The following is a 17,218-nucleotide window of genomic DNA, read 5'->3' on the forward strand; positions in this document are numbered from 1 at the left end:
TGATTGATGTGTTTAGAATGAATTCATATGGGACAAATAAGCGATTCACGGCAGTATATTGGATGGTTTATTCAGTTGAGCAATTATTCAGTTAAAACGTTTTCAAGCAGTTTCAAATACTTACAGGGGTTGGACGGAAAAGTTAAGATAGACAGAATTTTGTCGAATTTTAAATTAGCATAACTTAGTGTTTTTGATAAAACCGGAACCCAGAAACTCTTTTAGTTTTCTGTCCCCATCCTGAACCTCAGATTGGTCAACGACCACCGGAGCACAATGGTCGGATTCGTCAAATTTCACGACATAAATCGATAACTCGAAAACCATCAGTGTTAAAGTTTTGACGTCTTCAGAAGAAATGATCTACAAGAAGAGATCTATTTTTGGTGTAAGTTGTCATTAGGGTGGCCCTTCGGTTAATTTCTTTCGGAAATGTATTTTTTCACCCTTTTGAGTTAGGATTTCATATAATTCTACAAAGTTGTAGAGCAGAGGTTCCCAAACTTTTGGATATGCGACCCACCTAGCAGAATCCCATATTGCTTGCTGTAGCGACCCTAAACGCCATGCAATAATCATCATTTTTTTCTTCTATTATTAAAGTATGTCATATAAACGAACAAAAGGAAAGATTGGACAGGTTGGAACCTGTCCATTTATGTTTATCAAATAGCAACCGCTGTTGAAAATAAACAACGGATATTTAAGTATAAGCAAAACTTGGCGAATAAGCTGGCCTAGAAATAGTAGCTGACTCAATTGTTAAATAATTGTTTATTTAGAGAGTACGAATGCTCTCGGAGCAGAATGTCACATGAGAGTAAATGTAGGTAGCATGCAACATTCTGCAACATTATTGAAAATGAGAGAAAAATTGTAAACAATAGCCAGTAATTATAAATAACGTTTTTGTAAATAAAGAAGAGAGTTGGATTTTGGACTTGGAGTAAGCAAGTCATATCAGAACTGTCCAAGTGTTTTATTTTTCAAATTGTGATGACTGTTTTGCCAGAGACTAACCGCTCGAGTGCGTGCAATTGGTGACAGCGGTAACCGCTAAAATTTGGCAATGGAAACGCCGTTTCGAACAGTCTAGTAGTTATAAAAAAATCGAGAAGACAGAATGGTTGAATTTCAAAGTGAAAAAGTTCAAAAAAAAACTTAGTGAAATGAAATTCACATCCAAAATGTGTAAAAAGTGAAGAAAACTATGATTGTGCACATCAGAATAAAAACTTTAAATGTGCGAAAAAGGACAAAAAAAAATCAGCCATAATGAACAAAAAACTCGGACAAATTAATTAAATTCCCTGGAGCATCGGTGCAGTAAAAAAAAAAGTGGTATAGGTGAGTACATGAATTTCGGGCTTTTCGAAGCATTTACATGTAATAATAAAACATTTTTATTTATAAATACCATAATACAAGTATCCTCAACAAATTATTTACTACTAAATACTCACACTCAATAGATGCCAAGCCCAGAGTATCCGATTAAAAGTTGGTATTAAGTCCAGGACTAAAATTGAAAGGTGAAATTATTTACACGATACAGAGGTGTTATACTCACCTATCACCGATACTTGGTTACCGCACAACAGGAAACACTGCGGTAAAGCACTAGAATTTGTCCACGATTAAAGGTCTCTGTTCGTTTTCGCATAACTCGAAGACGTCTTGATGGATTTTCTGGTGAAAAATAAAATTAAGATACCCATGGCATTCACATATGTTCACCTAAAATAAATTATTTTACCACTATATATTTACCTTCCACGACGATGTTCTACACTGGACACTGGATAACACACTTTTTTCGGTAACTCTCTCGGCACTTTTTTCAATACGACCCGCGAACGAACTGAACGAACGACCCGCGAACGGACTGAGTACATTTTGATGCGTCGGCAATTAGTCGTCCAAACCGCGGACGAGCAGATAGGCGCACGGTAATGGGCGCGTTTCCAATGCAATGCATTGGATATGATTACACGTCTACGTACGGGAGCTTTTGATTTGAATGAAATAATGTATGCAACAGCAGTACAGTAATTGCCAGCAATATGCGTTCGCAGGATTTGTGTTCTTACAAACAAGTTTATTCAATTTAACACCTCAATGTCACAATTAATTGATTCTTGATTAAATACTTTGGTGAAAGTTCGGTACAAAACGGAAGGTAAAATGGAGTTTTCTCAAATAACAGCACTCAATGTATACCCGTATATGATGGAAATCCAGAAGAGCTGGAACCATTCATTTTACAATTGGAATTATTTGCATCTCAGTTAGAAGGACACGATCAAACTCCGCTTTTGAATGTTATATGGATGAAATTGAAAGGTAAGGCTCTTCGAAGAATTTCGAATTTAATTGCCCCTACTTGGACAGAAGTGAAAGCTAATTTACAACGAGAATTTAAGTTTCAGAAAAGCATTAGTGCTCTCATGAAAGATATTGAAACACTTTTACAGAAACCAAACGAATCGTTTGATGAATATAAAGCGAGAGGAGAAGAATTGTATAAATGGATAGAAAATGAAGGGCCGTTTGGGTTATCATCTTTGCGAAAACACTTCTTAGGGGGACTTCGAAACAAGGATCTAGCCCATGCAGGAATATTCCAGAGAGAAAAATCATTTCCAGAGTTACTTATCTGGTTAAAAAACGAGTGGGACGATAGAAATGAAATTGAAGAGATCAACGTAAGAGTGGAAATATTGAACAAGGCTTTGGAAGACAATCTCTATCAAATCTCTAACGAGGGACATAGAAAAAACTTGAATGGTGAAGAATGTCAAAATGATTTTTTACACGCATATGCTCAAAGGACTACATCTAACACGAAACAAAAAAACTGATCAATGGGGGTTTCGAATATTGCGTCCGAACACCCCGACAAATAGATAATAAACCAATTAGACGCTATAACACTAATATTGCTAAATATAATAATGTGGATAATAATAACAATAAATTTAAAGTTTATAGGAAACATTCCAATAATGCACATTCAAATAAGATGGAAGAAAACTCCTCTACAGGTATGCACAAGCTTAATATTTGTATTCCGGCACATGAAAGGGTGCCAATTATACGTACGAGCGATAATCAATTTTTATTGGCCCTCAAAGCAATGGGCAATCCCAATCGTAAAATGAAGTTTTGATAGATACTGGTGCTTGTTGTAACTTAATGAGATGGGACGTAGCTGCTAATATGGGGCAAACTGAAGTAAATTTGTCCGACAAATTGAATATGACTGGATTCAATTCAACGCAAACGTTAACATTAGGATCAGTAGAAATAAACGTGATAATGGGGAATTCGCAATATAAAATTAAATTCCATTTAATAAAAGAATTATGTGTACCGGGAATTATAGGAGCAGAATTTCTTAAGCAACATACATTATATATTGATCAGCAATTTGCGTATATCATTTTGAGCAAACCAGATATTATTGCGAACACTACTAAAAATAAATCAAAGAGGGGAATAAATGGCGTCGACCCACCAGGTACCAAATGCATGGATTTTGTGAAATTAGATAATAATGAGTTCGCGTTAGATTGAAAAAAATATAATAAATTGATTTATATCCCAGAATTCTATTTGTCAAAAAATCGACATTTTTTGGATTGGATGTGGATTGGATTTTGAATTTTTTTCAGATTGAATTTGAATTGGATTTCGATTTGATTAGGATTGGATTTGGATGGGATTTGAAGTAGATTTGGATTTGATTTAGATCGGATTCGAATTAGATTAGGATTGATTTTGGATTGGGTTCGGGGCTTATATTTGGATTGTATAGGACTTCTTTCTACTTGCCTAAAAATCGTATAACAAAATAAGGTCGTTGACCTCGTCAGGTTTGTTGTTCTTTTAATCTGACAAAGTTTGACAAGTTAGGAATCAAAGACAACTTGCTGCATTGGTTACGCTTGCTCACTGGTCGCAATATGTCCGTTGAAATAGGAAGTCATATCTCAACGCCATTCCCAGTCTGTAGTACCTCAAGACAGCCATTTTGAACCATTCTCGTTCTTTCTCTTGTTACGTTTAGTTTTGATTTTGAATTAATAAGAAATAATTAGTAAGTAAACGAACGCAAACACAAATTGGAAGAAACAATAGCGCAACAAGCGGAATGCACTTTTGATCCAGTGCAGATTTTTCGAACTTCAACTGCCATGTCAAGAGCGCTCCGTGTACGCGAATAACATGGAACAGACCTATCGCACAATGACGTTTATCAAATTGACATCTGCCCGCATGCACACGCACACACCATCGTACGTCGCACAGAAAGTGAACGCAAGAAACGAAAAGTCATCGTCACTTGTCACCCACCTCTTGCCTGCGTCGAATGGCAAAAAAAAAAAAAAAAAGTAGATTTCTTTAAGGTGAAGCGTTGTGACACTCAAATTGCTATGTGTTTGTATCATAAAAATCATCAACCATGGATTTGTAGTTGTGGAAACTTCCAATACCAATTCAGTAAGCATACACGTGGGATTCATTTTTTGTTAACATCCGATAACAGTAAACATTGCACACATTCGGAAGAATTCAGCCCAACTTAGAGACAGTATCAATCAATACAGTCTAAGTATGGGATTAACTGATGGAATTTGCCAGAAAAGCATCAGTTTTTCTTTGGTTTAGGTGAATATTTATGAATTATGTTTTCACGATGCTGGCTGTTTATGTTTCCATCCTCAACCGTTGTTGCCAGCTGCTCAAACGCACCAATAACAAAATCATTTTTTCCTCCGATTTTTCAACTTTTGAAACGCACCCCAAAACAGAATCAATAAGATATTATTATTGCATCAATACATAATGCGTTAGGAAAAGATTGATTAATTAAATCGATATTTTACATGTTTCCGCTATGATTTCACAATAGTTCATATCGACATCACTGTTTGCTGCTGATCAATGATTGCTTGCATACGACGCTACCGACGACGTGCAGATTGTTGCACGGCGGCGACGTCGTTGGCATAGTGCGTTACTGGGGGGATTTTTTCACTTTGTTCACTTGCTTATATATCTTCCCTAAATTAGCGCTATATGGTAATATCATCATATCGCCGCATAGATTGAACTTAGAAGTAAGTCCAGATTTACTTTTTTAGTGAGAAAATGGTCAGGTATGTAGGCAATATATGAATTAAATTTGTCTGTGCATATCGGGGTGGGTGGGGTGGTTGATTGTTTGACTGTGTTGGTAAGCCGCAAGGCAGCCATTCTGAATGACATGTCATGAAGCCTTAAGGCCTGTGAAAGTGGTCAGTGCAGTGCTAAGAAAAGTTGTTGAAATTCCGGACCGTTTCGTGTCTGGTAGGCGGCATCGTTCCGTCTCAGTGTTCGCTGGTGGAATCGCGATTGGTGACGCGGACACAGGTGAGATAATCCTGCCGTTTCTGGTGTATGCTGCTGACGACAACTTAACCTATAATAAACCGCAGGAAGCACGCACGTGCAAGTTCTCGGAATACGGCACAACGCCGCCGCAGGAAGAAGAGGCAACGCGCGAGTTTTATTCGTACACAGAGCACCAGGACTCACGGAAGCGCGGGTCAATTATTGTTACTCCGAAGGTAATTGCCATCGAAAGTTACAATTGAGGAGTCTAACCTCGCATTCTCTGCACTATTAGCTGACGAAGATCGAGCGCCTGGTGGTGTGACTGGTGAGAGGACAGGCTAAAACGCTCATCAAGTTGAGCGGAAATACCCCACTGGGTAAGTGCCGGAAAGAAATTTGATTGTGGACATTTAGCTGAATAAATGATTCAACAGGGTTTTTTTTCGTGGAGCCAATTTCCATCATCGAGGTCCGGGAGGATCGTGATCGAGGCAGCGGTGCGACAAGGCGACGGGCGGATTGCCGATACATCGAGTGTGCTTCACTCGGCCGGCAGGACCAAGTCGGAGGAGATTCGTTCGGGAACCAGCAGCCCTTCGGTGGATCACTCGGAGGGACCCCATCCAGTTACTTGGTCGCACTGGACGGCCAGAGGGGTCTCCAGCAGAGTGATTAGGATGCATGCGTGGGACGGCAGTGAAATGCGCGAACAGTCGCGGCAGCGAAAGCTCCGCCGAGGAAATAGTGTAGGGGGACGCCCCGAACACAAGAAGCGTGAGTACGGAGAAGAAACCGTGAGTAAGAAAACTGAGGTGTTTTGTAAAGTAGGAAGATAGAGAAAGAGGAGTGAAAAGGAAAGAAGATAAGATGAGTAGGAGGTAGGAAGTAACAGAGGAAAATGGGTGCATTACCCTAAATACATGTATTAAATTGAGACTTGTGGTTATTGGATTTGTGTTGGTGCTTTGGCCCTCCAGTCCAATTGCTTCTTTTGTCCGCTTTGGTAGTTCTGCTCTACCCGCTACCGGAAACTCGCAATACTGGCGCCCAACTGAAAATCCACAATTAAAACTACCGTTTAGCGAAAATTATTGATTTGTTTAGTTATATTTTGGTTTTGTGTTTTGATTATCCGGCCTATGATAGTCAAATTTTACTTTAACTCTTACGCATTATTATCGATATGGATTATACGCATTTGACCGACGAAGAGGTGACCTACGAGTTAGCTTTACGCCACGTAGTCAACCTAGGTCCAACCACCCATCGAGGTAAAATCCTCCGTCTCAAGGCTCTCGTTCAAGAGGAGACCTTGAGAGATAGTAAGCCCACTAGCTCAGACCACATAATGAGCTCACAATCAAACATTGAACATTGTCAAGTTCAGATACACCAACTGCAAATTTGTACTGAATCGGCCATCCGCTCAGCCGATAGTACAGCATTAAACCAAATTCAAACGCGTCTAACGCACTATCGCGATCGTTTAAGTTTGATCCGTCCTCCGGTCGAATTGCATGAAACGCACTCTATGCTCATCATGCAAGTCAATTTGTTATTGAGCAAAGTGAACGGAACAAGTGCAGTGAATGGTGTAACAAGAAGTGACAGTGCAGTGAACCAACCACAGTCGACTGGCGCTGTGCGCAGGAGCAACGCAGAAGAAGACGGAGCCTTTGGAGGAGCAGCGTATGCAACCATCCCAGTTGCTGACAATTTTATTCTGGAAGTTCCGCCACCGATGTCGGACCAACCCCCAGAAATGAATTCGTTTTCGTGCGGAAATGAACGCGGACAACTATTTTCAAGTTCGTTCCAAGCACACGGCCATGAGAACGGAACACAAGTGAATACAGGCCGGCGAAGCAGCACACCACCACCTCCCTACCGTTCGAGAGATCGTGCAGCCTGGAACTACCCGGAAAGTGAAGCACAAGGACTAGAAGGCAGAATAAGAGAGATGCAGGACAGGGAGAACCGTATTCGAGAGCAGTACTGCAGAATGCGGGATGAACTGGATCGGCTCATTCGTCGAGAACAACCACGACCGGTGCGAGAAGAAGAAAGAAGGATACAAAAGGCTGTGCACAACTGGCCGTTCAGGTTCCGTGGAGACAAAGACACGACATCGCTCAACGTTTTCCTGGATCGAGTCGAGACGTTTGCAAGGTCGGAGGGCATGAGTGATGCGACGCTGCTGAGTTCCATCAAGCATCTGCTGCAGGAGGACGCAATCGACTGGTATGCACGGGCAACTTCACAACGCTTGCTTCATTCATGGAACGACTTCAAGCGGGAAATCCGAGGAGAATTCTTGCCCAGTGGATATTCGCAGATTCTTCGCCTGGAAGCCAGCTTCAGATTCCAAGGAAGGGAAGAGTCGTTCGCGAAATATTTTCGCGACATTTCGGCGCTTTTTCGCTTTGTGGAACCGCCGATTCCAGAGGAAGAAAAGTTTTTCCTGGTGAAGAAGAACATGAACGAGAACTATGCAGCTATCGTTACGGCAGCAAGACCGCGTTCACTGGAAGAAATGGTAGAAGTTTGCACCGGGTACGACGAAACACGAATGCTCTTGAACAGACAGCGCAGAATTCCAATTCCGCACAGTGCGCTTCTGGAGCCGAACTTTGCGACGCCGGTAACCGTCAACAGGGTGACAACGCTTCCTCAGCAACAACAACCACACCGCTACAACAGAGTTCACGCGGTAGAAGTAGAGGAAAACATTCCGCAATACGAAGCAGAGGAAGAAGAATCAGGTGATATTTGGCAGCACAGCATCGATTATCTCATAGAGCAAGTCAACGCGCTGAAGCTGAACCTGGAGAGCAAAACCTGGCGTCCGAGCAACACAACGCGGAACGATCAGCCACCCAGATTTGTGGACAAAGTTCGTCGACACGAAGAAGCACGTCAGCAGTTCGGAAGGGAACAACAATCTAGATTCCAGCCACAACGGCAGCAGTACATGCAGTTTCAGCAACGTCAGCCACAGCAACTGCTAGATAGCATGCAAAGAACGCAGAGCTGGCAGTCACGCCGAGAAATTCGAAACTCCGAAGAAGCATTAGCTGACGCTCCTCAGCAAAGCCATCGACGGCAGCCAGAGCCAGCCAGATGGGAGGATAATCACCACGAGGAGCAGCAGGAATCTCCGCGCAACCAACGACCAATCATGGTTTGCTGGAACTGCGACGAAGACGGTCACAGGTTCATGGATTGCCCAAAACCGCAAGCAATTCTGTTCTGCTATCGATGCGGACGAAAAGGCTACTCACTTCGTAGCTGTTTCACGTGTCGAGCAGATGCGGGAAACGGTCAAGCGGGGAACCGACAATAGAGGGGAACAGTTCTCCGCAACCCTTCGGACATCCCTCCGAAATCTCAAAATTCCAGAACCTAGACTCAATTATCGTCAATCCCGGAAATGACAACCGTCCGCATGCAGTCGTAACGGTGCTAGGCGATGAACTAACAGCACTGCTAGACAGCGGAGCAAACTGCTCCTTGCTTGGAGGAAAGATGGTCGACCTGGCGGAGAAATACGGTCTGCAGAAAGGAACAGTTATAGGCGGAATAAAAACAGCGGATGGTACGAGGCACGCTATCTCCTATTTCGTATACCTTCCGATCGTGTACAATAACCGCAACGAAGTTTTACCAGTACTGTTAGTACCCTCTATCCCGGACTGTATCATCCTTGGAATGGACTTCTGGGACATGTATGGCGTTAAAGCGGTATGCTGCAAGGTAGAAGCGGATAAAGAGGAACCAAGCGTTGGAGTGCAAAACTAGATGAGGCAGCTGTCATCGCAACAGAGAATGCGACTGGAGCATGCGATCCAGATATTTCCCAATGCGGAAGCAGGCAGGTTGGGACGTATGAGACTGTACGAATATCGTATCTACGTCGGGAACGCGCCACCACGTAAGCAAAGGCATTATCCAATGTCGCCGTATGTTCTGCAGGAGGTGAATAAGGAGATCGACCGAATGATAGCGCTCGATGTTATTGAAGAGGCACAGTTTTCCCCATGGAACAACCCGTTGGTTGCGGTAAAGAAGAAGACGGGACAGTATCGTGTCTGCCTGGATGCCCGGCATCTCAACTCCATCATGGTAAACGAAGGTTACCCTATTCCGCAGATCGCAGCAATCACCAACAACCACAGAAGCAGCAAATACATCTTGTCAGTGGACCTGAAGGATGCGTTCTGGCAGTTACCGCTACACCCTGGCTCGAGACAATTGACGGCGTTCACGGTTCCATCCCGCGGACACTTCCAGTTCAAGGTCGTCCCGTTTGGACTGTGTACAGCTAGTCAAGCCTTAGCGCGGCTGATGACGCACCTATTCGCCGATCTGGAACCTCTGGTGTTCCATTATCTAGACGACATCATCATCTGCTCGGAAACTTTTGAGGAACATGTCGCGCTGCTGGAAGAGGTAGCCCGCCGATTGCGTCAAGCAAACCTGACAATATCGTCGGAAAAATCAATGTTCTGCAGGAAAAGCATGAAGTACCTCGGTTACGTGATCGACGAGCAAGGCTGGCGAGTAGATGACGAGAAGATCCAAGCTATAGTTCAGTTTCCAACCCCGACGTCAAGGAAGGAAGTGCAGCGGTTCTTAGGAGTATGTAACTGGTACCGACGTTTCATCTCCTCCTTTTCGGAGCTAGCGGCCCCACTCACGAACCTGACATCAGCCAAGGTAAAGTTCCGGTGGACTCCCGTAGCAGAAGAAGCATTTCTCAAACTGAAAGCAGCTCTGGTCTCAGCGCCGGTGCTAGCAATGCCAAACTACTCCAAACCGTTCGCAATAGCGTGCGATGCCAGTGACACTGCCATCGGGGCGGTCCTGACGCAAGATATCAACGGTGAAGAACATCCGATCAGTTATTTTTCGCAGAAGCTGTCAGCGTCGGAGCGGAGATATTCCGTCACGGAGCGAGAGTGTTTAGCGGTGATCCGAGCAATCGAAAAGTTTCGAGCATACGTGGAAGGGATCAAGTTCATCGTGTACTGCGACCATGCAGCCCTCAGCTACCTCAAGTCAATGAAAAATCCTACAGCTTTGATGAGCAGATGGTTACTGCGGCTAAACGCGTTTGACTTCGAGATTCGTTACCGGAAAGGCTCAATCAACGTAGTACCGGATGCGCTCTCGAGAATAGTATCCGAAGCCGTATTCACAGTGGATCAAGTGCTGGATCCGTGGTACAAGAAGCTGGTGGATAGAGTAAATAGTGAAGGAGACAAGTTTCCGGATTTTCGTATCGCCAATGACACCCTGTTCAAGAACTGTCGTTGCAAGGATGAAGTCGGAGCAGTATATCACAAATGGAAACAAGTCGTTCCCAAAGAAGAAAGACTGCTGCTGATCCGGAGATTCCACGACGAGCCAGCGGCTGCGCACCTAGGATTCTACAAAACTTGGCACAAACTACAAGCCCACTACTACTGGCCGCAGATGCAGCAGGAGATCAGAGACTACGTGCGGAACTGCACAACTTGCAAAGCCTGTAAGGCGCCCGGCGTGACGATGATGCCACAAATGGGAAAGCTCAAGCCGGCGAAGATTCCTTGGGAGATGATATCGATCGATTTCGTGGGTCCACTCACGCGCTCTAAGCGAGGGAACACAGTGTTGCTAGTGATAGTAGATTGGGTGAGCAAGTATGTGATCGTCAAGCCAATGCGCACAGCCGATTCGCAAAAGATGGTGGAGTTTCTAGAGGAAGAAGTATGTTTGAAGTTCTCACGTCCTAGGCTGATACTGTCGGACAACGGGAAGCAGTTCGAGTCCATGGTTTTCAAATCCTGGCTAGCTAAGCATAAGATCGGCCACATAAAAACCGCCTACTATTCACCACAAGCGAACAACGCCGAACGCGTCAATCGCGTCGTGGTCACTTGTATTCGGACGCTCCTTGACGGCGACCATCGCGAATGGGACGACAAGTTGCCGGCTATCACAGCGGCGATCAACGCGGCGAAACACGAAGCAACGGGTGTAAGTCCACACGAAGCCAATTTCGGACGTAACCTGCTGCTACACACGGATCTCTACACACAGCAATCGTTGAACACGGCGGAGGATCCAAAGGTCGCCCAGGAGATGAGATTGTCGACGATTCGCCGTATTCAGAAGCTCATCATCGAGCGGATCAAAAACAGCCACGAGCGAGCGAAGCAGCGATACAATCTACGCACGAGAGCGGTGTCATTCAAGGTCGGAGATCTGGTTTGGCGCCGGACATTCATCCTTTCATCGAAGGCGGACCAAATCAACAGCAAGCTAGAGCCGAAGTTTGTTCCGGCAATCGTGAAGGAAGCCCTCGGAACAAATGTGTACCTATTAGAGGACGTTTTGAGTGGGAAGAAAGGTCGATTCCATGCGAAAGACATCAAAGCCGATTAAGCGGCACTGTTCAAGCTATGTACGCAGGTAATGCCTGCCAACCAGAAGCAAGGGTTGCTGAAAAACACCAATCACTGGGAGCAACGACGACGAAGGAAGTGAAGAAACAGCAACACATTTCTCTTCACTTTCGCCAGACCGATCGAGGAACTATTCCGCTCAACCGAGCAAGGTTCCAAATCCTTATCAAGCTATGTAAGCAGACAAAGTCTGTGGACCACGAGCACTACGCTCAGGAAAATCCGTCGCCAAGCGTGATAAATGGCACAGTCAGGTGTGATGAGCAACAACTTTAAACTACCTCTCCACCTCGACAATCAATCGGCAAAGCAACTACCGGAGGAAGACCAACGTCCAAACGCAGAGGAAGACCAAAGCGGTCGTCGAACAATGTGGTTCTTCAACATTCCCGTCGCGCCAGGGAATGAGCCACAACGAACCGCGCGCCGTTCACGAAGCGAGAGAAATCGTACCCTGTTAAACTGGAAACGGATTGCAGGGAACTCTGCAGGACGGCAGTTCAGTTCCTGGATAGGAGGAGTGGAGGCCTCGGGTCGAGGACCAAAAATCCGTTCGGCGGGGGTCAAAGCTTACGGCCACTATCCGGCGCAAGGGAGCAACGACTGTGCAGTACTGTGAGTAGAGGAGTGGGGGACAAACTGTCCCGAAGCAAAAGCTGATCGCATACCTTGCGGTCAAACCAGGCAAGAAACTACGGTTCATCCAACATTCCCATCGCGCCAAGGAATGAACCGTGCGCCGTTCACGAGGCGAGAGAAATCGTACCCTGCAAACTGGCAACGGGTTGCAGGGACTCTATAGAAGAGCAGATCAGTTCCTGGGTAGGAGGAGTTGAAGCCTCGAGTCGAAGACCAAAAATCTGTTCGGCGGGGGTTGACGCTTACGGCCACTATCCGGCGCAGGGAACAACGGTTATGCGGAGGAGAGAGAAGAAGGAGATGTCGTCGGGAACAAGTCATGTTCCAACCGGGAGAAATAACAGCGAGCATGAGAGAAGAAGCACCAAAGACCGCCATCATGACCACAGCCGGTGGTTATGCCGTTAGCCGATCGAGAGAAATTGAGCCGTTCCACCGAATATTCGTTGACACATCGCACAGAGCTAAAAGTGGCAAAAATATATTTATCCAAATCGTATGCGTGGCCAAGAGTTAAAGCACTGGGGGTTGTCATGAATGGTAACGCGACCCAGGGCGCGGTAAAACCCTATTTCCCGGCCTCGTGACAATTTAGTCGAGTAAATGCGTCTTTTCTCAGTATTCCATACAAAACCAAAACAAACCAATTTTGTCCTTGTAAATAGTCTGTAAATATAGCTTCTTAGTGATTTGTGTGCGATTTCGCCTATTTTAGTCAATACAATAGGCTTAAATCCGATTTGAATGTTTTGCCGTAGTTTGGCCCGGATTTGTGGAAGCTAGCAAGGACTTTGGTCAGAGACGATTTGAGAGGTCGAAGATTCTGCCAGATGTAGCTGGCGTGTTGTTAAGTCAGTTAGTGATGATGATGTTAGTAAGAAGAAGATTTGGCAAGCAGTTTAGGCTTGCGTATATAGTTGAGTTAGATTAAGGACTCGATGGTAACTTGAGGTCTGCTCAAGAGTTTAGTTGGCCGATTTGTCTCTGACCATCATCCTAGGAGGATGACTGAAGTATTTTTTGAATTTTTCATAAATCGTTTGATCATCGATTTATGAAAAATTCTTCCGCTACGGTAGAGTTGTGTTACGTTTAGTTTTGATTTTGAATTAATAAGAAATAATTAGTAAGTAAACGAACGCAAACACAAATTGGAAGAAACAATAGCGCAACAAGCGGAATGCACTTTTGATCCAGTGCAGATTTTTCGAACTTCAACTGCCATGTCAAGAGCGCTCCGTGTACGCGAACAACATGGAACAGACCTATCGCACAATGACGTTTATCAAATTGACATCTGCCCGCATGCACACGCACACACCATCGTACGTCGCACAGAAAGTGAACGCAAGAAACGAAAAGTCATCGTAACTCGTCACCCACCTCTTGCCTGCGTCGAATGGCAAAAAAAAAAAAAAAAAGTAGATTTCTTTAAGGCCTGTGAAAGTGGTCAGTGCAGTGCTAAGAAAAGTTGTTGAAATTCCGGACCGTTTCGTGTCTGGTAGGCGGCATCGTTCCGTCTCAGTGTTCGCTGGTGGAATCGCGATTGGTGACGCGGACACAGGTGAGATAATCCTGCCGTTTCTGGTGTATGCTGCTGACGACAACTTAACCTATAATAAACCGCAGGAAGCACGCACGTGCAAGTTCTCGGAATACGGCACAACGCCGCCGCAGGAAGAAGAGGCAACGCGCGCGAGTTTTATTCGTCCACAGCGCAACAGGAATCACGGAAGAGCGGGTCAATTATTGTTACTCCGAAGGTAATTGCCATCAAAAGTTACAATTGAGGAGTCTAACCTCGCATTCTCTGCACTATTAGCTGACGAAGATCGAGCGCCTGGTGGTGTGACTGGTGAGAGGACAGGCTAAAACGCTCATCAAATTGAGCGGAAATACCCCACTGGGTAAGTGCCGGAAAGAAATTTGATTGTGGACATTTAGCTGAATAAATGATTCAACAGGGTTTTTTTTCGTGGAGCCAATTTCCATCATCGAGGTCCGGGAGGATCGTGATCGAGGCAGCGGTGCGACAAGGCGACGGGCGGATTGCCGATACATCGAGTGTGCTTCACTCGGCCGGCAGGACCAAGTCGGAGGAGATTCGTTCGGGAACCAGCAGCCCTTCGGTGGATCACTCGGAGGGACCCCATCCAGTTACTTGGTCGCACTGGACGGCCAGAGGGGTCTCCAGCAGAGTGATTAGGATGCATGCGTGGGACGGCAGTGAAATGCGACAGGCGAACAGTCGCGGCAGCGAAAGCTCCGCCGAGGAAATAGTGTAGGGGGACGCCCCGAACACAAGAAGGTACCGTGAGTACGGAGAAGAAACCGTGAGTAAGAAAACTGAGGTGTTTTGTAAAGTAGGAAGATAGAGAAAGAGGAGTGAAAAGGAAAGAAGATAAGATGAGTAGGAGGTAGGAAGTAACAGAGGAAAATGGGTGCATTACCCTAAATACATGTATTAAATTGAGACTTGTGGTTATTTGATTTGTGTTGGTGCTTTGGCCCTCCAGTCCAATTGCTTCTTTTGTCCGCTTTGGTAGTTCTGCTCTACCCGCTACCGGAAACTCGCAATACTCTATATGAATGATGTCAACTTCATCTTGAAGTGCTTCAAGCTATCATATGCCGATAACTTAAAGCTTCATTGCGTCATAAAATAACCACAACATGTCGAATTCTTGCAAGAGCAACTGACCACATTCGCTAACTGGTGCCGTATTGAATGCATCATGTTCAGTAATTTTATTCGGACGGAAGCGATCACTTTATCATCATAAATACCGTTTGGAACGACTTGGGTGTTATGATGGATTCCAAATTACCCTTAAAGGATTGTATCAAAGGCGTCATTACAGCTTGGTTTTATATTTCGATTTGCGAAAAAGGTTAAGGATATTTACTGCCTGAAATCCCTTTTTGTTCACTTCACTTCGCCCGATTCTTGAATACTGGGCTGCGTTCTACCAGAACGAAACGCATCGAATAGAAGAAATACAACGCAAGTTTATTTGCTATATATCTAGGTTTGCCAGATTCGTTTTTAAAATCTTCCAAGCTATGTCAGTCGGTGCGAACTCATCAATCTGCAACTGCTTCAAACAAGAAGATGGAGAGGATTAAGCTCTGGTGGATACCTCGCCAATGACAACATTGCACTCGAGGGTGCGATTAGGATATCTGGCGTGCAGAAAAAACGGCACTATCGAGGCACGGTCGAATATGCTCTTGAGCTTTGTGGAAGACATCGACATCGATCGAAGCATAAGGATCGTTAACTCTACTAAGACAAAGTACATAGCTGCGAGTAGAGAAAGTGGATTCGAGTGAAAAGTGTTGCGTGCAATACTTGGTGGAAAACTAGAAAATGGTGTGTGGTGTTGTGTTGACGCATGAAAAGCTGTATAAAATGTATAGAGAAGAAAATATTGTGAATCGTATAAAATGCGGCAGACTTTAGTGGGTTGGTCACTTGGTCAATATCCCGAATCGGACTGAAAATTAAACTTATCATTGGACCATTGTATGAGGATTCGCAATTCAAGGATTTTGCTCGTACAGCAATTGGAAAGATTGGATTCATGATATTTTATATATATATAAATATGATATTTATATTTTATAAAACAAGATATATTGTTTTCAAAATGTTTATGTTTTAGCCAATTTCACAATTGAAACAGATTTTACGACCGTGATTGAGATGAATCACTGATTTATCGACTTCATCGGTCAGTCATATACTCAAGGGATGAGGGAGTAGATAATCGAAAGATAATTGAAAATCGACAGATTAAAAGCCGTTCGCTAAGGCGCGAACAAGTAGGGACACGGCAGGTATTTTCGTCTGTTCGTCATAGTCTCGAAAACCAATAAAAAGACGCTTTTTTGTAAAACTCATACGTACCAAATCGTAAGCTCAGGAGAAACGTTCTACTATAGTGGAGTTCTAGCAAATGTACGTTGCTTTCGTTGGTTTTAGCCCCTACGACGAAGGACGGAAATACCTGCCGTGTCCCTATGAAGCAATAAAGTTTGAAAGGGAGACATGGAGACCATCTATTGAACAGCACACAATCGAATCGGCCTGTATTGGCATGGTGGTTTTTATCCTGAGTAGAAGAAAACAGAAAAATAATATCAAATTTTACTATTAATATATGAATAACTGAATAGCAAAATCTGATATTAGTTTTTTTGATATAGATGCTAAAATAGCAAAAATAATAACAGACATTGCTCTAGCAAATAACTCATAAATAACTCATAACAAACCAATAGCAAAATATTTGAAGAAAAGAAAATATCAAAATCAGTTATTACTGATATGTTGAAAATGCAAATGATAAATGAATAACAAACTTTGCTATGATTGCAAAATGTGTTGTTCTGCTATTCTTTACAATAACATAAAAATAACAAATTTTACTATTATAACAAAACTTGTTGTTGGGATGCTATTTTATGTTATTTATGAATAACATAAGAATAACAAAATCTAATCACAGCAAAATGTGTTATTATTATGTCATTTGTTTGTTATTCACCTCTACCCGGGATACCACTAACCAAGCCGTCATCACTACCGCGTTTTCAGCAAAATTCGATCACTGTATCGAACGAAAGATCATAGCGAACGATGCGCTACAATATCCAGCGATTGGTAGGCACTGCACAGAGGCGACCCAAGACAGGATGGTTCGATGTGGAATGTCAGAAAGTGACAGACGAGAAGAACATTGCCAGAAGCC

General features: G+C 43.9%; 1 protein-coding gene and 1 long non-coding RNA gene across 6 annotated transcripts in view; one reads left to right on the forward strand and one right to left on the reverse strand.

Annotated features, from left to right (window-relative positions):
* Positions 1-17,218, reverse strand: part of LOC134220092 (ras GTPase-activating protein raskol) — a 654,763-nt gene that overhangs the window by 165,918 nt on the left and 471,627 nt on the right. The window lies entirely within an intron of this gene.
* Positions 13,875-14,930, forward strand: LOC134225718 (uncharacterized). The gene is made up of 4 exons (XR_009983309.1): positions 13,875-14,028; positions 14,094-14,227; positions 14,287-14,371; positions 14,429-14,930. It is a non-coding gene; the product is annotated as an uncharacterized LOC134225718 (long non-coding RNA).

This window comes from Armigeres subalbatus, chromosome 3, assembly GCF_024139115.2.
Source record: "Armigeres subalbatus isolate Guangzhou_Male chromosome 3, GZ_Asu_2, whole genome shotgun sequence".
In the NCBI taxonomy this organism is placed as follows: Eukaryota; Metazoa; Arthropoda; class Insecta; order Diptera; family Culicidae; genus Armigeres; species Armigeres subalbatus.